Source organism: Micropterus dolomieu, linkage group LG12, assembly GCF_021292245.1.
Source record: "Micropterus dolomieu isolate WLL.071019.BEF.003 ecotype Adirondacks linkage group LG12, ASM2129224v1, whole genome shotgun sequence".
Taxonomy (NCBI): Eukaryota; Metazoa; Chordata; class Actinopteri; order Centrarchiformes; family Centrarchidae; genus Micropterus; species Micropterus dolomieu.
The window spans coordinates 30,108,495-30,134,193 of NC_060161.1; the positions used below are offsets into that span (position 1 = coordinate 30,108,495).

At 39.9% G+C, this 25,699-nt stretch overlaps 1 long non-coding RNA gene across 2 annotated transcripts; it reads right to left on the reverse strand.

The window, feature by feature from the left end:
- Window positions 1-5,567: 5,567 nt before the first annotated feature.
- Window positions 5,568-13,423, reverse strand: LOC123981185. 2 transcript variants are annotated; one of them, XR_006827696.1, is made up of 4 exons: window positions 13,271-13,423; window positions 13,060-13,147; window positions 12,411-12,652; window positions 5,568-7,064 (listed from the first exon to the last, which is right to left on the reverse strand). It is a non-coding gene; the product is annotated as an uncharacterized LOC123981185 (long non-coding RNA). The 2 variants fall into 2 exon arrangements; XR_006827695.1 differs by lacking the exon at window positions 13,271-13,423 and having other exon boundaries at window positions 13,060-13,264.
- Between the last annotated feature and the right edge of the window lie 12,276 nt (window positions 13,424-25,699).

Here is a 25,699-nt window from a genome sequence, read left to right on the forward strand (position 1 = left end):
TAACACACATATATTTACACAATAGCAGAGACACATTTTAATATTTACTTTATTTAAAGGAAGTTGACATATATGAGGAGATAAGTCAGACACACCTGCGAGTTGGAGGAAGAAGAAACAAAAGCAGCACAGGAGGAGGAGTGCGAGTGGCTAAAGGACGACTGAAAGTCTTAATCCGGTTTGGGCGTCTAGCCTCAAGAGAGAAAAGTATAGTGAAGTAGCTACAATTATAAAAAGTGGCATTAAGAGTTTGCATTACCTCACATTTAACCCTCAACCAAATGAAACCTGTTTTTGCACTGCCCCTATACCCTGCTGATTGCCTGAACAGAACTGAATTAAGATATGTACCAATAAAATTTCACCATTTGAACAAGCCATTCTGAACTAATTCAGTGTGTTGTGACAACGTTTTCATTCAGCAGAAAAAGCTTCAACCTCAGAAACAGCTGTCACATGTTTTTAATAGGAAATTAATTATTATTCAAAAGAAGAACTTTTAACAGTTATTTATACTACCCTTAACTGCTAATAATACTTTATCCTTAAAGTCGATTTCTTTAAATTAGTAAAATACTGAATAAAGGACTATGTTTTTTGTGGTAGTGCTTCATTTACTTATATACTGTAAGTATACTAGTACTTTTTCTACCATTGAAGTATAAAAACGTGTAATCTTTCACTTCATCATCTTTTACACATTAATATCAATAGTTTTGACTTGGAGTGCAAAACAGAGTTCAAGATATCCAAATATTCTTATTAAAATTTATAACAGGATAAAATACAGGAACATTTTTACATGTCAAATATAATATATGAAATGTCCAAATAACGATGGAAGTCCACTTTATCTAGACTACAATGAGCCTCATAAACAACACAGAGAAGTTGTTTTTAACTCTATAAAATAATCTGCACATTGATTTAACTTCAAAGATTATAAAATTCTGAGATATCAAATATTTTTTAAACAAGTTTTACTTTAAAAAGCAACTCTTACCTGCCGTGAGACAAATGATGACTCTCCAGTTTGATGTTCTGCTGTTCTGTCCAACATGAAATTAGCGATTATGATTGATCCCTGGTGATGTTTCAAAGTACGTGCAAATCCTTTGTGCATAGATAGAATGAAATGTACTTCCTATAGTGGAAATTCTACATTCCTGATGAGGGATTGACTCAATAATTAAGTAACCACAAATTATTAGCTTTTGAAGAATTGTTTAATAAATGAGAATGACAGAGAAGAACTACAACAGGAAATAAACTCACAGAAAGACAGGCAGCAGCCCCTCCCAGCATCTGGCTTGTGAGGAGGTGAGTGGTGATGATCAAAAGACTAAAAATACCAGTGCCTCCAGTAAACCTCTAATTAAACAAAAGACAAAAGGTAAATACAGACCTAAACTTGCTTACATTTATGACTCATGAGCTGAGCTAATGTAATAAGTTAGCTGAAGTTTAGCTAAGGCAATATCTCATGGCCATACAGGCTAATGTAAAGTCCTACTTAATGGAGACAACATAGGTAAATACAGTAGGGCCTAACATTTGTGTCTAATGACGTCATCACAATCGCCACATTGAAATGCAACATAGGTGTTAACTAATTCAAATGTGCTAATTTGCACACATTTGACAAGTTACTGCAGGTGAATAGGATAAACAAAATAACTAAAGCATATCACCACAGAACTTCCCCAGTTAATGACTTACATCAAGAGTATTTTCCTCTGAAATGTTCTAGTAAAGTAAATATGCAGATAAGCTTTAAAACAAGAAATTCCCCGAGCACAGCAACAACAATCAGGTGCTGGTAGATAGCAGGATGAGTCTAAGAACACGTTTCGCCTATTTCTTCTTCAGGTTCATTTCACTGTGTGAGCCTGAAGAAGCAAAAGGCGACTTTCTATGACTTTTTATGCAGATAAGCTTGTTTTGGTTAATTTTGAATAAATCTATAGATGCAAACAGACAGAGGGTTGTAGGCTTAAAACCAACACCATTCTTGAAGTTTTATTTCTATTAGAGTCAGGGGAGCCTAAACCTGGGGGGGCGCTGAAATGCAAGGGGGGTTCGGGGATATGCCCCCCCCCAATAATTATTTTAAATAAAGCACTTAAATGCTCATTTGTAATGATTTTTGAAAACAGAATTTGCTTATTAGTGTGGCTGAAAGAGGGTCTTTGTAGTGACAGAAAATGGAGAATAGACTGGAGAGGGGAGATTATGAAAACTCGAAGAGGGAGAGGTTCAGAGAGAGGGAGTATAATATAACTAGAACAAAACCGACTACATACCATAAAAACCATGGAACAGCTGCTAATTAATGTAGCCACAGTACAAATGTATTTAGTTATTCTAATGTTACACTTGATGTAGCTGTGATATTTCCTGTGTCTCACTTGGCCCTGACTCTCCCTGCTACAAATGTTTGTGAACACAGAACTGTCTTCAAAGCAAATTCTGATGACATGTCCTTGGAATAACAAAGTCTTTTTACTACGTGAGTTTTAGAATTTACTACATCTACAAGCTATCCATACCTCTTCCTCTTAATAATAAATACTGAAGGATGCTCGTCTCTGTGAGAACATTTTGACTACTTTTACTACTCTTCATGGACACGTAGCAGAGACACATACACACCTCCTGGCATATGTTTTTAAGGTCAAGGATGGTCACAAACGGAGGTAAAAAAGTGGCCCAGGAGTTTGTCCCTGGTCAACCTGTTCTCCAGACAAAGCATTTGTCGGGGCCTCTGGGTCTTTAGAAAACTTTATTCCAGCATTCTTGAGAATTTTATGCAAGTAGAGTACATAACAAAATGAGCCATTAAAATACATTTTCAAAACTAGAAACATCCCTCTAACACTCCTAAGGTAAAGTAATCACTTCCCTTGAGTAGATAAATAAATAAGTCATATCATCATGAATCTTACCATAAACTGGTGCTTTGGTCTGTGCTGGCTTAGACTCTGTTCTGCTCTTGTGTTGATAAGATCACTTTAAAATATCATGATGCCCAGCCGGCTATTGTTGCCTGTATCTTTTATTGTGAACATGTAGCCAGCTAAGCCACTTGCTTTACAGAAGCACAGGCAGCCAAAACAATCGGATTATTCCTAAAGCATCTAAATAATCTTTACAATGCAAAGAATTATTGTGGCAGTAACACGGAGCAGTTCGTTGTTGAAGCAGGTAAAGCTGCATACAGAGGATACTGTGCGTCATGCGTAAAGCCCAACAGGACCGTTTTATCCACCATATTTCCTCTCTGTGCATCTCAAAAATGATTGTTTCCTGATTAAATAACAGCTGGTAGCCGCTGAGTGAAGGCAAGATTTGTTTCACCGGCGACATTCTGTTCACATCGCTATTAAACAGTAACCAATGTAAAAAACAAAACAAAACAGGCGAATATCCATCAAAAGATGGATTGTTGTTGTTTCAATAGAACAATAAAGCCTTTAACTGAAAAGGCATTTGCCTGATTTTCTAAATGTTTACACCTGCCCAGCTCATTCATCTGTGATAAGCGCCCGTCTCTGTACCACAAAGGAGACCTGGCGCTCTTCTGCGTTAACTGCGCGCACAGCCTGGCTGACAACTCATTCGGTTAACGAAGCCTATAGCAGATTATAGACTGTTATGAAATTAAAAGTAGATTACTGGCCCACAGAAAATACTGGAGTAAAGATTAAAAGTTGGCTACAGTTTTAAAAAAAGAATGTGAAAAGGTGCCAATCACTTTTTTTATTTAATTACGTTACTACCCACCCTGCAGCAGTCGTCCCCATTGCTGTCTTCAGGTACAAAAAGAACAGCACAAAATAAACGTAATATTGAGGCACTTTGCCGCACCAGCGAACTCTTTTTCAGCACCGCATTTGCCTTCTGATGCATGTTTTCTATAGGCCTACATGATTTTTATCCGCCTTTCAACTATTTAATCATGTCTGATGCAGAGTCTGTGATTGATTGATTAGTCACTCAAACCGCCTGGCTATGAGCCAACTCCAAAATCGCCAAAAAAAGTGAGGGGGACAAAACATAGATTTTGAAATGGGGGGGGGGGGGACATGTCCCCCTCACATATAATGGCTCCTACGCGTATGATTAGAGTAAAAGAAGACAAGGAAGCAAAATAAACCAAAGTCTCAAAATTGACCACTATGAAAAAGTGTCCTGCCTTAAACAGACAAAAGTCATAGTTTTGATGGTAGGCTTCTCATCTGATATCTATTCATTCTATTAGTTTGTTGCATGCTGATAGATCTTGATACAGACAGCCCTCCCTCAAATGTGAAACCAAATGTCTGTGTATTTGATCAATACATTAATGTAATCAGAGAGTTCAGTATTCTGTTGCTTGGCTGTGTGAAGCTGAAGGTTATCTTTACTCATTTGGTATCTTGCTTGTGAAACAAAAAGTAAAAGTACTTAAATGTTTATTTTAATTATACCTGCAGCCCAATGCCACAGTTTAGTGTGAAGATTTTTGTTGATTTTGAAGTTTTAGGTATTCCAAAAGAATTAAAACGATTTATTGCCTTGTGAAAAATAAACAAAATTATTAAGATAACTATGTCCCTCTGCTTGGTGCAGTCATTTATTCTAAATATATACTAGTAGCATATAAAACATGCACATCGTGGCATATAGTTTCTTTGCTGTCGCCTGCTCCTGTGATAAACCTAGTGAATACTAAAGAAGACCTTGATCTCTGTGTGAACTGATTATTTTGTAGAAAAGTAAAAATGTTGAGTACAAGTATTAAATAATTGTGTGAGTGAGGGAGTTAAAATAAATTGGAAGGAAGTCAGAGTTGTGTTAATGTCTGTATCATTAAGATCTATCAGCATATAACAAACTAAAAAAAAAAATGGATAGTTACTAGATGAGGAGTCTACGATCAAAATAAAGTAGTTACTGTTTAAGGCAGGACGCTTTTTTCATGTAGTAGTCAATTTTGAGTCCATTTCGCTTCCATGTCTTCTTTTACCCTAATGGAAGGAAAATTTACAAACTACACATTTAGATGTTTTTTGTTTTAACAACCCTGTGTCTATTTACATTTGTAGATTTTTTCTAAATTAACAAAAACATTATAATCTGCTTATTTAAATATAACATTTCAGGGGAAAAGTCTCTTAATGTAAATCATTAACTGGGAGAGTGATACAAAACCAAAGGGCATAAGTCGTGATCAAAAACAGATGGCTGAGGTCAACACAAACTGGCACAGATACAAAGAGAACAAGGGTGTTTATACACTAGGGCAGGGGAGATATGAGGTGGAGCACATTAGGGTGGGGATTGATAATTACACATGGAGGGAAGGGAACAAGACACAAGATGAGTCACTGAAGCAAAACAGGGAGTGGTAACAGACCAAAACTGAACACATAACCTAACTGCGGGAGCTGGCCGAAGGACGTAACAAAGCGTAGCTATTGTCACGTCCTTCGGCGCCTGGTAGCAATGTACATGGCACACTAAGCTCCACTGTTAAAAGCTAAAAGTAGGACTACTATAAGTAACAGAAAAGTCAGAGTAAGGAGGTGGTTACAAAGCTTTTATCCATTACAATAAAAGGAGGAAACTGTTACAACAGTAATATGAACCAGGTGTGATGAAGTTTTAGAGACTGATGAAGACTTACACAGTATTGTTTAATGAAACTTGGCTGAGATGAGAGTGCCAGACTACAAAGTGTGGACACGTGACCTCATGTCTGGGGATATGAATCCTTCATTCACTAAGTGTTCAAATAAGGTTATTGTTCACCCCTTTCTACATGTGTGAAGAGTCTATTGGTTCATATGAAGACATGTTGTGTGTCATTCAAGCCATATGCGACACTTTATACAGAGAGCCAGTCAGTCTGTAATGAAACAAAGAATCTCGACCTTGGGTTAACAAACAAATGGATAGCAGTACATCTTTATCAAGACCGCTCCTTCAGCCAATTGACCAAACAGGCAGAGAGGAATGACAGAGTCTGACCTATTGATTTGTCCCTTGCTGTCAGCTTTGTCTTAGCGTTAGCTCAGCAATTGATTCTTTCATGACCTGAGGTAACCTGTGTCATAGTACCTCTAACTTCCTTCACAGAAACAAGTAGTGATGGTATCTTGAAATATTAAAAAAAAAAAAAAAAACCACACACACACGACCCATAAATCCTGGAGCCAAGACACTTCTTACATGCCTCGACAGGACTGAGAAGCTATAAACTGAAATTATAAATCCCAGAACATCATGGTACATGTCCTTCTGTTGGAGTCTACAGGTGAAGCTGTTGCTGTGTCTCTTCTCCACAGTCACTCTGCTGCTGACAGTATAGAGGTCATCAGGACCTCTGACTGTCTCTGTAGGTCCAGCAGAGAGGAGGTTTCCCTCACCGTCCTCACACCTCAGGCTCTGGATACCAGCCTGCAGACTCAGTTTATTTACTCTTTATATAAATGTCCTGAAATGTGCATCTGAATTATTAGATTGTGTTATAAAGTCAACAATGGTAAGCATTTAGTTGCCTGTCAGGAGGCCTGTTGTGCCCTCTTGTGGTTGAAGTGAAACATTGCAGTGTTGACTCCAGCAGATCTGCTCCCCTTCTTAATGATCCACATGAAGATACAAACATGTCTCTTAGTGTCCTTGTTTTTATCTTGTAGATGTGCAGCTGGTGTTTTTGGTGATGGAGGTTACCCCAGCAGTGGAGCTGTTCATAAGGAGACCATTCATGGAGGGGAAGAGATGAAGCAGTTAAGACAACACACGAAGAGCAATTATGAGCAAAGATGAAGAAAACTCTGTCCGAGTCTCCAGGAGGATGAACACTTGGATCAGAAACATCAGGAGCCATGAACTGACAGTCCTGCCATGTCTCCAGTTTGCTCTGCAGTTGATGAAGATCAGGTGTAATGTTTAGCAGCCGACACCAGCTGGTACTCTGTAGTAAAATTTAGACACAACTGAAGTAACAAGTCAAGTCACAAAATAGTCCAGAATGTCCAGTTAAGACTGCTTTATTGCCAAGTTGTGGTAGGTGTGGGGTTCTGAAATGAGGAACAACATACAAAGTAAGGCAACATATTACAACCCATTAAACCAGCCATAATAAAGAACTAAACAAGAAAAAATAAACACCACTATATTTAACAGGGTCACAAGGTGGCACCAACAAACCACTGTGGCGCCAACTAACCACCTTTTGCACACTAAATTATCATACTACAGAAAACAGTTGGCAGCTATTAATAATAAAGAGGGTAAATTGAATGCAATTACATTAAGCACAGGCTCTACAAATATGGAACTAGCACTGTAGATACTCACTTGCTCGTAAATGGGCCTAATTGACATGACCAACAGCAGCTAAAATTAGCTAGAGCAAGATTTATCCAAGGAAAGGGGAAGATTCTACCCAAACTATAATAATGAGACTTAACATACTTACAGTTCAATAGACGCACAACAGTCAGAAACAAAGGCATTAACACTCCTTTTGTAACTTATGGGAACTCAGCTCTCAATGATCTGTGAACTGCATTAGGCAGATGGAACATACCACTCTAAGAGGGGGCGGAAAGTACCACTTGAAGATAGAGGGTAGAAGGTTCCATGTGTTGCTGGCCTTTTTAGTCATGGACTGAAAACAAACCCTCAGTGCTACACAGTTATAATCCATATAAATAATGATTCCCAAACAAACAGACATGCCTGAGCATGAAACATGCGAGGACCCTATTAAATTGTAAGGATTATTATTCTCTCTCCCAAACGAATTGCACTTTTGATGGCCTAAATGTCCCCAAAAACTTAAACTGCACACCTGTCAGGTCTGGTGAAAAATTACATATTTTCAGGGTCTTTCACATGGGTGTGGCAAGATGGCTCTATGGCGGCACCTGCAAAGTTGGGAAAAAATTTGGCCCCGCGCCTACTTCAACCTACATGCACGAAGTTTTCTGGGGACATGTATCATATCAAGACACAAAGAACTCATACCCTAAACTCAACAGGAAGTCAGCCATTTAGAATTGAAAGTGCGATTTCAACTTCTTTCACAGTTTACAGGGTGCGTACTTTAACGAACTCGTCCTACAGATTTAGGCTGATAGACTTCAAATTTCTGCTGTGCCTTCTAAAGGCACTGACAATGAAAAGTTGTGCGTTTTCGTCAATGGTCAAGTCTGTGGCGTCCAAAATCAGTGATTCGCCGTGACACAGGAAGTTGTTATAACTTCAGTGTGCATGGTCAGATCTGCACCAAACGTTACATGTAGGATGAGAGTCCCGCCCTGAACACATCCGTATGCCAAACACACAATGTCATAGCACCACCTGCTGGCAACAGGAAGTTTCATGTTTTACACTGTTATGTACTACTGCCAACATATTTGCCTCACCTGCTTCAAAACCATCTCAGAAGAGCCTTATGACATTGAGGATGCCATGTTGTAATCTTTAGTTTTTGGATAACGGTGTGTCCTTGGCGTGGCATCAAAGTTTGATGCTTTGCCATGACACAGGAAGTTGTTGTAACTTCACTGTACATGCTCACATCTGAACAAAACTTTACATCCTTGATAACTGTCCAGCCCTTAACACATGTACATGCCAACATTCACCCACAGTCATAGCGCCACCTGCTGGCAATAGGAAGTGACCTTTAACAAAGCAGGCCATGCGGCACGTTTGAAATTTGTGGCACATGCATCATGTCCAGACGTACCAAAAAGCCTCCTGGAGTGATGCCCTAAACCAAACAGTAATATTAATTTCTAGTCACAGCGCCAAGTGCTATGTAGCGCCACAAAAGGGACACAGGAATTGACGTATAACACCTTCATGCAGTGTCTGAAGCATGTAGCAAATTCACAGCCGCATCGGCAGAGCTCCAGAATATGCAACGCGGCTGGCTCACACCGCAATGTGCTACAAGTGCAGGGCCCGCCCAACGCTGCTTGCAGCTTTAATTTTTTTAATTTGTGATTTTGTGTGTTTCTGCTAGCGATCAAAGTTCTCTGAACTGTTTTCCCCCAGTTCCATGCAGGGCTGAATTTCCCACACGGAGCATTTCAGAATATTGTTTAGAGTTAGTTGATTTGGGAAGTTTTCCTTGATTTTTGTGCTTCTACCGTGGTTAAGAAGGCTACATAGTTAAATGTTTCTTTTGGTCTGTTTTAACTGTTTATTGTTGATATATGATCGGGAGTCAGCACAAGGCATTTTATTTTTTTAAAAATAGACGTCTATGGAATGCCAAAAGGGTCACATTGCGCCACTTTCCTAGCTTGTTTTGGTTAAAAAAAAAAACCTACAAACCACAGTGTAAAAAGCGGTTTGAAAAGCAAAAAAACCCCCGCATTTTTCGTCGGTCTGGAGGCAGCAAAAAAACGTTGCTCTACATGCTTATGCAACGCTGCTTTTTACGGGGCTTAGTGTACCCAATGACGCGTAGTGTTAAATGATAATAATCTCCATTCTGTCTTTTCCAAAGCCAATAAATTTTAACTGTTATCACCCAGTCAGTAAAGAACAGACCACATTAATCCAACCCAGCACAAGGATGAGCTTCTGTGCCTTAGCTCATAAATTTACTCAATGCTGTAGAGCAGGGGTATTCAATTAGAATTCAAAGCGGTCCAGTTAGAGAAAGTTTCCCGAAGCAAAGGTCCGGAACATCAAAACGACAAACTTACAAATAATATTTCAGTAAGTTTTCACAAACTGTAGGGATATAAATAATAAATTCTAAATGTAACTAAAATAAAGTGCCTCATTTCGTGAAAAAAAATAAGTGTAGCTTGAAGTGATGAAGTGTAGTCTTAACCAATTTTATAATAAACACTCAACACATCATAACAAATGAACAGCTGTAATGCCTCCTCTTCTTTCATTCCCTCTTACAGAGCTACCACTCTTACTTTCTCTTGTTCTGAGAGAAATGTGAGCTCTAGTTTGTCCTGCCAGCTAGGATTGGAGATCTATGACATTCTGGTTTTGAACTGCCCGTGGGAGGAATGTACATGTAAAAATCTGTACAGTCTTGATTAAAAGCCATGTGAGATTGCTTTCCCCTTTCGTCACCTCAATTCTTTTCCAAAACATCTCTGGTGAACTCGACTTGCAAGCATCGGAATGCACAGATTTGATTGGCTGAGCAGCGTCACGAGACGACTGGAGCACATGCGATTGGTTTGTGAGTTTCCTGGTCCGTTAAATCAGTACAGTAAATGATAGAAAAGCTGCGTAGGTTAAAATGGAAACGCTCCATCATGAGGTAGTAAGTCTCAATAATAAATTGGCTGTAGGTCGGCGGTCCAGAGAGGACAGCGGCTGGGTCTGGACCGAGGTCCACCTGTTAGTGACCTCTGCTGTAGAGTATGAAAGAAATGGATTAGCTCACTGCTAATGTTGCTGCCTTGTAAGAGAAGTCTGTGGGTTTGCGGGCTTCTCACATCTTGTTTTTTGGGAGAGGTTTTCTATTTTTGTACTGTTGGTTTTCTATTAGATTGGCAATCAGTAAACTGAAGTTGTAGGCAGAAAAATCCTTACTGTGTTTTCCTCTATTAACCTAATAGAATCAATCCATATTAATGTACCGACTGTGCTTACTATAAGGTGCAATGTCTGCAGGCTTGAGAAAGGAGGATGGTTGGTGTGCGCAACTGACTGTTCAGCAAAAGCACAACATGTTTATAGAAGCTTTGAAACTGCAGGTCTTGGCAGCACAGCAGAACGGGCGAACATGATGCACCTGGTCTGGTACAACTTTACCACAAAGAGCATATCAGATTATCTTTTCAGCCTTCATGACATTGTGGATGGACTTCCTGTCCCGTGGAACGGCACAGCCCTACCACAGCTAGGTCTCATCCATTTTCCACACTGATAAGTAAACAGTCCAGATCCTATCTTTTTAGATTTCGCTATTGTGATTTGGTCTAAGTGAAACCAAGATTAGGTGATGTAGTTTAATGCATATGGGGATGCCTTTCTTATTTAATCCTAAAGCATATCAAAGTAATAAACTACATCTGAGTTGTTGTTGCTGCATCTTCCCTTAACACACCTATTTACGACAAAGATGGAGGTTAGGGGCAAGAGTGTAAGTTTGTGTTGAAAACTGACACTGAAAAAGTTATTAGCAAGCACGTAATTAAGGAGCCTAGGTAATAAGGAAAGCTAAGTTAACGTTAGAATACAGCTGGGTTGTCGAGGTTAGCACGTTGTTTATATCTGGTGCCACAGTTACACTGTCATTCTCTGGGAAACACTGGGATCACTTAACAAATCTGAGGTAAACATGCAAAACAATTATGATCAAGTAATTTTTTTTCCAGCTCCTTTTCCTTCAACAAATTAAAGTGCTGATTTGTTTGCGATTAAAGTTAGTTAGATCAATTCACATGGGAGCTCACGGCTACATGAAAGGTACCGAGCTTCCACCTGCTCTGTCTCTGCCGACAAGAGTTCAGCAAACAGGCGAGAATAGGAACAGATGCGCGCCACAGAGCCCATCGGTACGCAAGAAAAGTTTTGGGACGCCAAAGACTAAAATGTAGAAGTAACTTACTGGTGGCCCACTGCCCCTCATCAGAATTGACACCACTTATCTGTGAAGCCGTACTCCAACGGCGGATTACATGCCAACAAAAACAGCAAATCGTTACGTTGGCAAAGGTCCAGACGATCTAATCCAATAAAATATTTAGTCCAAGAAGCATTATTATGTCAATGAATACACATGGACTGCTTTTGCATTGCTTTACATTAGCCCAACTACAGCTAGAATGTAAACAAAAACATCTACACCACACGTTGACCTTGTGAGTGACACCTTAATTGACCCAGTAGAAACTTCTACGCCCTGTCCACGGCCTACAATAACCAATGAGTGTCCACGTCGCCAGGAAGTGCCAGTCCCCTTTCTTTCGGTATACACCAATTGTGCAGAGGAAGACTGGCGCTTCACACACGCATTGAAAAATATGCAAGAATATTTTCCCACAGACATATTTATATATTGTCAAATACAAAAATGCCTCTCCCCGGAATTCCGGCACAGCGCCGGAGAACTCTAAGCCGTGAATATAGTAGACTACTTAGTGTGCTTAAAACCCCATCCCTTTGTGTTCCCTGACAGAGGCTGTGTAAATGTTTGGCACACCACAATCAGCCATCCAGTCCCCCAATGTGCATTTGAGCTCCTAACTCCTCAGTGGTGCTGCATCTCAACTTGAGTAGAGCAATAAAGTTATATTTGTAGATCTTTAGGTTACTGTGGACAAAACTTGTTTAGACAATGTTTCAAGATAGTAATGCAAGTGAGAAATGAAATAACGTGTTACTTTTTTAAAACAAGACTATAACATATATAGAATATATTAATTTACCTTTTCATGCTTAATCTCCAATTCCTCTTCCTGGAAAATATCCAGATCAAAGGTCATTTCTGGCTTCTGGCCACACGAGCAGAAATGGGTCTTATTTCCCCCCAGGCATCGGATTCCAGGTCCATTTTGGATAATGGACCAGGCCACCAGCTTTCCCGCAGTGTAAAACTTGTTTTGTGCAAACGCCTGTTGGTCATAGCTGAAAAGTAGCCTCCCTGGTCTGCAGTTCAATCATGAGGAATCTGTAACAGAAACACAAGACATCTCAGATATGGTCTTTAAAATAATGGCACATCTGCAAAAGGTACCAATGTTCCCATAACCTTTTGAGCAGGATGCATCAAATTTTGAATTAACCTGAAATACTCTCCTTGAACCTCCTTAGTCTTCTGCCATCTCCCCAATGAACTCGATATGTGGCAGTTTATGCCAGGCAAAATAGCTTCTGCTTAAAGCAACACATGCACACTGAAGAATGTTTTTGCGCCTGGCAATGACTGGGATAATGCAACTGAGGTCTAAATGGTCATTGTGAAAGTCATTCAAAATGTCAGCCAAACATCTGACATCCTGAGAACACAGAAAATAAAACAATGACCACACACATAATCAGGCCATGCAGGGTATACAAATTCAGATAAAATCCTACATTTGAATGCATTGAGGCCGTTGCACCTGACGGGAGAACGGAGAGAATTTCAACTTCTGATTCAGAGGAGTCCATGTAGAAGTCTTCCCTAAGTCCCACAGAATGTTACGGTAAGTGGTGGTAAGGCAGGTTGGAGGACCCAAATGCAGGACACGTTGAGCGGAGCAGGTATAGTTCAAAAAGTTTAATAAACAAAGGCGAGCACACTTACAGGCGGAGTGGCTGATAACAAGTCCAAAAACAAGGAATCCAAAAGAAACCAAAAACCATAGAAACCGGAAGAGAGCAATGAGCAGAGCAGGCTACACAGGACAACACGTACCAAGATACTGTAACACTGGGTAATCCACGCACAGAAGGTAACACGAACAATGACCAGACAAGGGCTGAACAGAAAGACCACACATGTATACCAGGGATAACGAGCAGGGCGGGAGCAACACAGGTGACAGACATGAGGCTAACGAGGCAGGCAGAGCGAGCAGAGGGGAGAACAGAGAGACAGTCAGGCAGAGGGATACTGGAGGGAATAGACATGACACAGGTTACTGAACATATAACAGATCTGAGGAATCCCCACTGAACTAACACCAATAAGGAACACAGACCAAAGCGAAGTAAAACACTGAACTGGAAACTAAGGCATCAAGAAGACAGACATGAGTGACAGACAGAGACGGACATGAGTGAACCCCAAAACAACAGACTATATAACTGATACTGGACACAGGACAGAATCCAAAACACTAAGACATAAACCAAGACACAGAATACAGAGCAGACTAAACTAAAATAATGCAGACGAGGAACAAGAAGTAAATACTAAAACATAACCGAGGCACAGGACTGGGAACAAAGACAAAGAACTGAAACACAGGACCAAGAGCTAAGATAAAAGACGAGACATAAACTACTAAGGACAAGGAACGAGAGAAACAGGCAAAGAGACATATGAAACAATGGCAAAAACTCAAACTCACAGGTAAAAAAACTACAACTCATAACACAGAAGATGCAATATGATGATTAGGAAAGGCAGTTCAAATATTGGGATCAGTCAACAGCACCCAAACTGTTTTCAGCAAATTTACCATGAATATTTCAACCAACCAAAAGACAAACAAACCTCATATCCTCAGGATTATGGCTGCCAGTGCTAGCTGGAGCCTGGACTGGTGGTCCTGTGAATGAGTGGCAAATCAGAATTATTTTATGTGCATTACATGCACAGATATGAGTCTGTTCCTGTGTGCTCCTGTTTGTTGTAAGGAAGAATAGAACGTTGTTTTTGCTGCATGACTTGATGTCAGAATGATGTTGCGCATGCAGGGTTATCTCCCCCTGCGTCAGTAATCTGTTCTAAATCGCCAGGATAAAATTACTACAGTCCTGATTCAGTGTGATCCTATGTAATCAGGAAGTGAGATACAGAGTTAAAATTAAATAATTTATTATTGAGGTGAAAAGGTGCCACATGCACATTTAAAGAGGTTACTTCCCCAAACAGAGATAAAAGAGAAGGGAAGACTAAATCATGACTCAGCAGGGATGATTTTAAATATCTACAGGAGAAACAGCAGCACAGAATGACCGAGTGCTGCACTGACTATGGCCCGTTCTGAAACTACACCCTCGCCACTTCCACTCCGTTACGGAGTGAACTGTGGTCAGAATCACCCGCACAACCAAATCGAGCTCCCTAACCCTCGTAGGGTATAAATTAGTGCTGGGCAATGAAGATTAATCGCAGTGTGGTATGGGCCTGATGGGTTGTATGAGTTTCCTTATTATGCTAAGTTGACACACGGTAAAGACCATGTATGATTTTCTGCAATTAATTGCATAGTTATGCGCAAAATTGAATAATGAATTCTGCTATATAAACAAAAGTGTAATAACATTTGGTTAGCAAACATTTTAAACAAATAACACGAGTAAAACACAATTTTTCAACCATAAGTTGAAAAACAATACATTACGTGAATTAAAATACAGTACAGATTTACAGAGTTTACAAAATATTTACATAGACAAAAATGCAATGACTTTAAAATATATAAACAAACGAAATAAGGACTAAACGTAGAGATCTTCCTACCGTTAATCAAAAACAAGTGCATACATCCGTCATAATGTCAGATATTCTTTTTTTAAAGGCAGCTAAGGAAATTAGCGCACCAATCTTAAGCCTATACTGTAGTTCATTCCAGGACGAAGGGCCATAGTAAGACAAACTCCTCTTTCCTGCTTCGGTCCTCATTCTTGGTACCTAACAAAGTAGTCCGTCACTAGATCTTAAATGATATGTACTTTGCATATGAACAAATTTTAAACAGATATAAGAAGGCAAAAGACCTAAAATAGCTTTATAAATAAAAATGTACCAATGTAGCATCTTGCACACTTTGAGTGATGGCCAATTTACCATACTGTATAAGATGCAGTGATGTGTCTGATAACCAGCATTTGTGATGAACCGCATGATAAAGAGGGTCAAGCCTTGACAGAGTAGATGGACATGCAAATTGATAGATGATATCACCATAATCTAGTTGAGACAGGAATAATCCTGCAACCAGTTTTTTACGTGCAATCCTAAAAGGCAAGATTTTAATCTATATAAGAATGCCAGAGTAAATTTAAGTTTTGTAAGTATTTATAAGTATCAACAAGTTCAATGGCTTCATCTTGCAATGTGTTAATAGCAAGAGCTGGGTCTTTAGTATTTATAGGTGCAAATATTATCGCCTTTCACTTTTTTGCATTTAAAAGTAGCTTCAACTCAAACAGGGAAGATTGTAATGAGGCAAATTGCACAGGCAGTCTCAGGTGTAGGCGCACACAAATACATAATTGTATCATCCGCATACAATTGATACTGTGAGTGTTTAAACTTACTGCAGACATTGTTTATATAGATGATAAAAAGCAAAGGGCCCAGAACTGATCCTTGTGGGACACCCTTTTTGAGAACAACAGGGTCAAATGTTACATTCCCACGCCTTACAATTTGCTTCCGTTCAGAGAGATAACTGTGAAACCAATTTACAGCTCTATGCCCAACACCAATATTCAACAAGGTTTTGATTAACATGAAATGGTCTACTGTATCAAATGCCTTTGTAAGGTCAATCAACACAGCCATACAAAATAACTTTTTATCAACTGCTAACTTTTAAACAACTTTTAAAGAGGCAGAAACTGTACTATGGCCAGATCTAAAACCAGATTGCATGTCGTTAAGAACATTTTGTGAAACCAGAAAAGTTTAATTAATCAGACACTAAAATCGAAAATCGAAAACCTTTGCTAAAACCGAAAGATTTGTGTTAGGTCTATAATTATTTGTGTCAAATGAATCCCCGGCTTTCAGTAATGGCGTGACGCAAGCCTGTTTCCATGAAATAGGCACTGGATCTGTGTAAATGGAAAAATTAAAGATGTAAGTGAATGGCTTTGCTATAGTTTCTGCTGACATTTTTAACAAAACAGGATCAAGTCCATCTGGTCCAGCTGCCTTCATGGAGTCGATGCTCTGTAAAACTTGCAAAACATCTAACTCAAAGAATGGTGCAAGCTCAAAGGTCAAAGAAGAAACAGAAGAAGAAACCACTTCCCCCTGTAGTGACTGGGATCTAGGTTCAGCCAGGAATAAATTATTCCAAGCTTCCTGTGAGTTGGGTTCACCATGGGGAATTTCACATTTTATTACCTGGCAAGGCAAGTTTATTTGTATAGCACATTTCAACAACAAGGCAATTTAAAGTGCTTTACACAAAACATAAAAGCAACAGGGAAACATAAAGAAGTTTAAAAGCAACATAGGGAAATTGGGGAAAAAAAACCCCACTTTAAACAGGGTAACACAGGACAGTAAAAGTTATAGTGCAGTGTACAATCAGGGTTAAAAGAGTTAAATGGAAAATAAAAACAGGCTGAGGGGTTAAGCAAATAATTGAGTTACAACTATTTTGAAAAGACAATAAACAGAGAAGTACACTTAATCTATTCTCTCTAGCTAGTCTGTACTCGTGTCCATAGCAATCTTTGGGTCCATTGAAACTCCAAAAACCCTCGGACACTACAGAGAAACCAGGACGTGTCTGTCCGCAGGCCACTTTGATCCAGTTATACTCTGGACCCACTTGCGCATTTACAGGTGGAGAGAGGTTCCTGCAAATCACTCAGGCGCAAGATTTAAGACCACTTCCTTCACTCTGTTCAATCTCACTCTCATTATCTTTTCACTCAATTACCTACTCATTTCTCACCGTGTAAATATTTAATTAAAAGCAATGTTAAAAAGAAAAGTCTTAATTTAAAAGAACTGACAGTTTCAGCAAATCTGCAGTTATCTGGGAGTTTGTTCCAGATATATGGAGCATAATAACTGAATGCTGCTTCTCCATGTTTAGTTTTGACTCTGGGGACAGAACGGAGACCTGATCCCAGATGACCTGAGAGGTCTGGATGGTTCATAACGAAGCAGAAGATCAGAAATGTATTTTGGCCCTTAACCATTTAGTGTTTTATAAACTAACAGCAGGATTTTGAAGTTGATTCTTTGACATACAGGAAGCCAATGTAAAGACCTGGGAACTATGTTGAACAAGAGAGGTATACCTAATGTATCCTCGAAGATATGTCCTGCCTTTTCAAAATGATCATTAAAAGCATTTTTCTTATTCTGTAATGTTCTAATGGTTTTCCAGAATTTTGAATGGTTGAATGCAAACTAATTGACGTTTGTGCCAAATAGTACTCAGCTTTAGATTTTCTAATGAGCTGTACACTGATTTCTAAGAGTTCTAAAAAGATGCCAATCGTTACCACTCTGTTTTTCTAGCTATAGACCATTGATTATTTCTGGCATGGATTAGATCAGCTATGTCTTTAGAAAAGCAAGGGTTGTCTCTAATTCTTATCCTGAACTTCCTAATGGGGGCATGTTTATTTGCAAGCTTTAAGAAATGTTGCTGAAAAAAAGCTCCAGCATCCCCAATGGTAGGGATCAATCCTATTTGATACCATTTCACTAAATCTGGAAGGAAAGCTTGCTCCGAGAAATCCCTGAAACTGTTGTGGTGGCAGCCCGGCTGACGGTGAGTGTCCTGTTTATTTCTCCTTTTTTCTTGTGATTCTGTTTTCCCTTTGTGCTTTGGCCTGCCTGTCTGTGTCTCCTCTGCTCCCCTTGCTTGTGTTCTCCCTCTCTCTCTGCTCCTGAGCCCAGCTGACGATCCGCACCTGCACCTCGTCAGCCACCTCCTCTGCCTGCCACACCTGCCAGCGATCAACTCCATCCCTGCCAGTATTTCAACCCCGGTTCTCCACACAATCGCTGCTTGATTGTTGTTGCTCCAAACCTGGTGCCACTACCTCACTCAAGCGCTAGAGTAACCCGCAGAAATCTGTTTCCCAGTTTTCCCCTGTGTTTTCCCAGGTTCACTCACTTCCGTCCTCCATTGAGTCAGCTGGGCTCACCTACCTACCTTCTCCCCTCGGGTGTCTCCCACGGCACCCTCTCGGTTCTGCCTCGTGCCTCACTGTCAGCCTGCCACCACACTCCTCCACCAAGTTTCAGACACTACTACAACATCAGGTTTAGAGATCATGAACCAAGTTTTAAATATGTCTAATTTGGGTACAATACTTTTATCATTTATGTGAAGAAAGCCAAGCCCATCTCTGTTACTAAATTCTAAGGTGGTCAAAAGCTGATGTAGACTTTCAGGAAACTATTCTGGACCTGGATTGGTGCTAACATTTCCAGAGACCAGAAGGTGTAAAAGGCATCCAGAACCAATAATTCAAAAGCAACAGTGCATTTTAATCTAAAATGAGCACATGGTACAGTGAAGCAGTGGTCAGATCAGCATTTAAATGTCCATTAGACACAGTAAAGAGACCCTTGTGGCTAAGAACACAAGCATCTTCAACTTGTAGCCCACAAGTTTTGCTTTTTACATCATTCCCCTGTATTATGCTATAGTATCAGTTTGTGAGCTTATGAGGCAGTTAAACAGTCACCTTGGCAGTAGCTGACTCCGAAGAATCAACCGCACGGGAGAAGACAATGCCCCTTAACCAGCGATCCTTCACCCACAGGGAGTCAGCATAGCTCAGCAACGGCAGGAGCTAGCGCCATTCACGCCGGTCCAGCAATTCTTCGGCCCGGCAACTACAAAACCAAAGCTATTTCCTACTGCCAGGGCATTACCTTTCATAGCTTGTTTCAGAGCCACAATCTTACCAGGCACCTTCTGAGTAACAGGTTAACATGTTCTTGTTGTTCTTTCCTGAACAGGTATCAGCAGAAACATTTCTTTTATCAGGGAGCAGCATAAACAGTCTATGTTCAGTAGCAAGTGTGATGGAAATTTGATATTTTACTGTGTTTACTGTTTCACCCTGCATGCTTCATCAGAATAGACCAGTGTTTCACTGTGTGGTATTTGATTATTTTATTATGTTACAGCTAGGTGAAGTTTCCCATGGGAAAGATGCTCGTTAGAGAGTTTTCTTATCTGACTGGATAGGCCTTCATCTCAGGACAGCTGGTCCCTACTCCCTTCCTCTCTTGGATAGCTGCGTAATACCCTTACAGTATAAAGTCACCTGCTTCTTCACTGGCTCTTTGTCTTACACTCTGCAGACTGTTTTGCACTCTGTAAGTTTGTCTGACCTTTTGCAAAGAATAAAACCCTTAAAAGACGTCTGGATTGGAATCTTTATTTCAGAAGACTCACTAAAGGACAAATTTCCATTACACAAGTGAACGCATGCACACGCCCGCCGAAGTTGAACTGATTTTTTGTACACGATGCGGAGCACAAATCATTGGAAGAGAGACTGATCCTCGCTGTTTGCGAGTTTCCAGAATCTATTACTGTTTACTAAATAGGACTTCAACAGGAGGGAATTCGCGTAGCAGAGCATCCCCGCAAAACTAGATGAAGGCCTAAAGTTATGTAGCCTATGATTTTAATTTAAGTTAAATGGACTACAGCTGTGTAGCGCACAGACGCCGTTGCCATGGTTACCATCCATAGAGCGCCTGCCGTTTACTCGTGGAGCACTGTCTCCCTGTCTGATCACCAGAGCAAAGAACAACCCCGTGTTAATTAATTAATGCGTTAATGTGCCCAGCCCAAGTATAAATCCAGCGGCCAACTTTCAGACGAACTACCTTCTCCTCAACGTAAATAGGATCTGACGTTACCATTGATATTCATTGTAAAATTTTATATTAGGCTATATTTAAAAAGATTGCATTCACAAATACTAGATTTTTAAAAAATAAATCAAACATTATATTGAAGCATTAAATAGTCAAATCAGTTAAAAGACTTCACTATTTTTCCTTTTAATACCTTTTTGTTGCTTGTTACGCAATACCCCTGGTATCTAGTTGAGTAATCTATTCTGTCGCTATTTTGTTTTGGCTGAATTGTATTCATGTCATACTTTTTGTATGACATGAATAGGATTAAAAAAACAGTTGTATTGTCTATCAGACAAGACATTTGGTTTTTTTTTTACTTAACTCAGTTTAATTGTTGGGCTATGTTAACTTCTGAATGGCGATATGAAATATTAGTGTAGTTTCAGAATTTAAAAATCCTATCGACTGTCCTATCAAAGTGATACAGAACCCACATTTGAAAAAAGGTCCCCCATCGTGTCGCAAAGGGTGTTACACACCTTCAAAAAGCCAGCATCGGTGCTCACTCACCCACTACCACTCCATCCTCTTTGGTTTCGGATGGCACTCAATGTGGCGGACCCTCCGCATGAACGAGCAAACAGAGTGGAAGTAGGTAGGGAGGAGTAGCAAGCATTTTCAGAATGACCTTTAGATTCTGCTAAAGTTAGGCTATAGAGATGACAATTGTCACCTGCCACTTGAATTTTGTGTTTCTCTTTACATAACGAAAAATGCTTTCACCATAAAGTGGTGCAGAAAAATTCATCATTAAAGTGTTTAATGCTCAAAATCTTACCTTTATTTTTTTAATTACCTGCAGCCAGGCTGAAAGTGGCGGTTGAAGCCTGGACTGGTGGTCCTGTGAATGAGTGGCAAATCAGAATTATGTGCATTTCATGTGTTATATTAAATTTCTTAGGATTTGTTATGTTTAGTTTATGGCCTTATATTTCTCAGAATATGGTTAAGTAGAAGTATTCAACAAGGTAGATGTTATGTGTTCATCCACATGTGGTATGAATCTATTCCTGTGTGATCCTGGTGTTTCTAAGAAAGAATAGAATGGTTTGTTACTGTGTGACTTGATGTCAGAATGACATGCAGGGTTATCTCCCACTGCGTCAGTAATCTGTTCTAAATTACCAGGATAACATTACTATGAGTTCAGTGTGATCCTATGTAAGCAGGACCAATGAGATCCCCCCCAGTCAGAGATCCAGAGGTTCCCTTCCCTTTCCCTTTATGTGCGCCATTGTATTGAATAAACATTGTTCCTGATTTGAACACTGCCTGACTGAGTCTCTATTTATCTGTAGGATTAAAAAAGATAATATAATAATCATCACCTGCAGTCAGGCTGAAAGTGGTGGCTGGAGCCTGAACAGACAGCTCTGCGTCCTGGACAAAAGTGCTCGACGAAACCTCGTTTGGTGGACCCTGAAAAGACTACACACTTAATTAATACATATATATACTGTTTAATTAATACATTAATATACTAACCACTCATGTCACAACATATACAATTCATGTTACAAAATTACGTGATATGTTCAATTTAATGACCCATCTATATACACCATAAAACATTTCATAGTCTGATTTGACTAAAGGTGTAAGATTTACCTGCTGTAGATAGATTATGTAAAGAATCTGCTCATAAAGGATTCACAATTACCCAAATATAACACATAGAAAGATCCACCAGATCAGAAACAAATTTCTGCTTTAATATGTAAATGGTTTTGCAACCAACCATTAATTATGGTAATGAAAATCTCCATACGAATGTACAGGTTTGACCTGCGCAAGGCATTATTCAGATGTATTTCACTGGGGCACATAGTGTTCAAGTTCAGAGGAATGACAATTTGCATTTCGTTGCTTTGTACCTTGTGACATGTGCAATGACAATAAAGTTGAATCTAATAGCAAGTGTGTTCAGTGGTGTGGTAATCACTTATTCAACTATCTAAACAAATACAGTGGGTTAATTAAAGTGAAGAACACATGCATAATGAGTAAGCCTAAACAATAAAGACCAAAATGTCAACAGGATAGACTTACCCATACGTGAAGTGATCCTCTGAATGGAATTCTTCAGAAGTGATACTTTAAAAGTAATTTAACGTCGTAGTGGTCCACTGCTCTCAGAATTTCAAAACATCTGTAATCTGCATTAGGAATTCATTGCATTACTTCATTGGGTTTCTTTTAAAAAGTTATTAACACTGTTTGCATTGAAAACATTTGTCTCAAGTCAAAGTTTTTTTAAATCCAATTTTAAAATGTAACATCAAATGTTGAAAGATTATTTTCGTGCATAACCAAAGTGTTCCAGATCCTTAACTAAGCAGTTTACTTGGATTGATACAGTGAGTCAGCTCAAGAGCAGGCAAAACCTTAAGGAAGAGTCTGGCAAGGACCCCCTTGGTGGTCCAAGTTGGCCTCCAGTGGTTAAGTGTTGTACGAAAAAAGGCGTTAACGAAACATTTTATGAAGAGTCAAAATGTAGGACAGCAAATATTTTTTACCAGCTGTTGAGCATAGCTGTCAAGAGGGGATTTGAAAATAAGGGAAATATGTGTCAATCTTTCGAGTGAAATACTCGCAGCGACAGCCACCCTTCCCTCCTCGCGCTGCTCTTCTTGTTGTTTTATTGACTGTGCCCATAGACTGTATGACTGTGCCACTGATTTCTTGTCACTGATGTAGCTAATGTTCTCCATACTGCCACCTGCTTACTGGAGGGGAACGTAGCAAACATTTCAAATACGGCCAGAGTTTTTTTTTGGTTTTTTTATAGAAACGTTGAAAATACAGAAATTGACGGGAAAATATTTAAAAGGCATAGCAGCAGGATATAACGTAAAATGAGGGATAATACCGGGAAAATAAAGACTGTTAATGATATAAGTTAGTTGTTATAACTTAGCGTTACACTTAGTTCTTACAAATTGGTAAAGCTAGCTTTAGTTAACTACACAAATGATGCTTTAGCTTTGTGGGAAAAAAACATGAAGACAACGCCACATGCCCAACTTGCAAAGGTGGCAGCTTAATCATAGAGGGGTGCTAATACAGACAAAACTAAAGTTGCATAACGTAATATAAATATAAATGCAAATATTAAGAAAAGATTGTGCCTCCTGCCTTGATAAGACATCAGTTTCCTCCTTATCTTCATTCATTAACCTTTTTAAATTGAGAGTTTATTCTATCTCTTAAGTCGTTTATTCGCGCTCCTCTCATTCATCCTCTTGTCCATAAAACACACTGACGGAAGAATCCGATGACAAATCTCTGGGGGGGGGGAAGAAAAGCGTGTTGAAAATGGGAAATATTTAAAGCACACATTTTAAAATCAGGTAATGTGCTGCAACCTGTTCCGTGACTGTGCTGTCCAACTGGAGGTACAGTCACTCTGTCAGACCAGTCTACCAGTGGTGCCCTTAAGGAAGAAGAGGCTTCTGCAGTCCCATCACCATGTGGATCAGCATCACCTCCCATTGCTCCTGCAGCATGAGAACTTCCCTCTGGTGCAGTTCTGGCACCAAAGATGTCCTGCATTGTAGTGCTTGGCCGTCTCTGCAGTTCCATGCCACCTCTTACAAAAAGGTGCAAGGGGCTCTGATGCCTTTCTGTCCGCAACCCATGAGGGGGACCCCCCTGTGTGCTCTGGCGGTGATAGTCAGCAGGCAGAGACAGGGTCAAACAAAGAGCAGAATAAACAGACTGAGTGTCCCAACAGTTTGGAAAACACTGATAATCAAGAAAATGATGATGTGCGTGATAATCTGTCAGTGTGTGAGGACTTTGGTGAAAATGATGATGAAGATGTCTGATGATGACATGTTAAAACTATCACAAAAAAGGACACTTTCAGAACAATTCCATAGCAATGCAAAAGCTATCAAAATAACTACAGGCACAAAAGCTGGGACATCTTTAGAGGAGCCAGAGAGTGATTTCTCCCTGACCCAGCAGGACCAGCAGGATCAGTACTCCCCTGCTAATGTCAGGAAGTTCCTGCAGAAAACTAAAGGTGCCAGGATTGTGAAAGTGGAAGACCACTTTTCGGATCTGAAACTATTTGTTGAGTCAGCTAAGTCTCTGACAAAAAGATCAGGAAACTTTGAAGATGATGTCCTAACAGACCAGGAAATCTATCGTTTAAAGAAACTGGTACTCAGAGTAAAAGCACAAATTGCTGATAATGTTTAAAATAAAAAACGTGTGTTTCTCTCTTTTCTTGTTTCCTCTCGTTCTCTGCTTTTTCTCCATGTGTGATTTCAACATAGGCACTTTGAACCTAAATGGAGCTAGGGATGATGTTAAAAGAACTGCTTTTTTAAAATAGATGTGATGTTGATTCAGGAAAACACAGCAGTATAGATAATGAAAGTGTCTGGAGAAGGGGGTGTGATGGGGAAGTCCAGCTGTAGTGGAGGAGTGGGAATTGTGTTTTCCAAGAGCTTTGTACCTTCTTCCTATAAAGTAGATGGCTGCTGTTATCCATACTGATCAGACATACTGTGAGCCCGGCAGGCTCGTAAGTGACAATGTCACTTTAATTTGTTTTGGAGGTCTCTAGCTCATTGGCTGTAGACACTGATCTGATTTCTATAGATCAGGAAAAGGCTTTTGACTGGGTTGAACACCAGTATCTATGGCAAACTCTAGCTGCCTTTGGGTTCAGCCCAGGTTTTATAGCCAAGATCCAGGTTCTGTATAGTGACATTGCTCCTTGAGTGCTCCTTTCAATATTCAGAGGGGGGTCAGACAAGGCTACCCTCTGTCTGGCATGCTCTATTCTCTGGCTATTGAGCCTCTGCTTCATAAACTAAGAAACGATCTGAGTGGTGTCTGTTTTCCAAACTGTGATGTCTCTTTCAAACTGTCGGCGTATGCTGATGATGTCATTGTGCTGGTTAACACACAGAAAGACATTGATATGTTAGTGAATTCTGTAAATCTGTTTGGCTGCATATCCTCTGCTAAAGTAAACTGGGGGAAGAGTGAGGCTGTCATGGTGGGGGAAAGGCTGAGGGATCAGCTCAGGTTACCTGGAGGTTTGGTGTGGAAAAAAGGAGGACTGAAATATCTGGGAGTTTTTCTGGGCACTGAAATGTTTGTGCAGAAAAACTGGGACAATGCCTTGGAAAAGGTTAAAGGTCGGCTCATGAAATGGAAATGGCTCTTACCTAAAATGTCCTACAGAGGTCGCACTCTTGTGTCGCACTCTTGTGATCAATAATCTGGTCTCTTCTGCTCTGTGGCATCGGTTGGCTTGCATTGATCCCCCAGCTTCTATTCTGGTACAGATCCAAAGGGTTTTAGTTGATTTCTTCTGGGACAGGTTGCATTGGGTACCTCAGAGTGTCCTGTTCCTACCTAAGGAGGAGGGTGGACAGGGTCTAGTCCATCTGGCCAGCA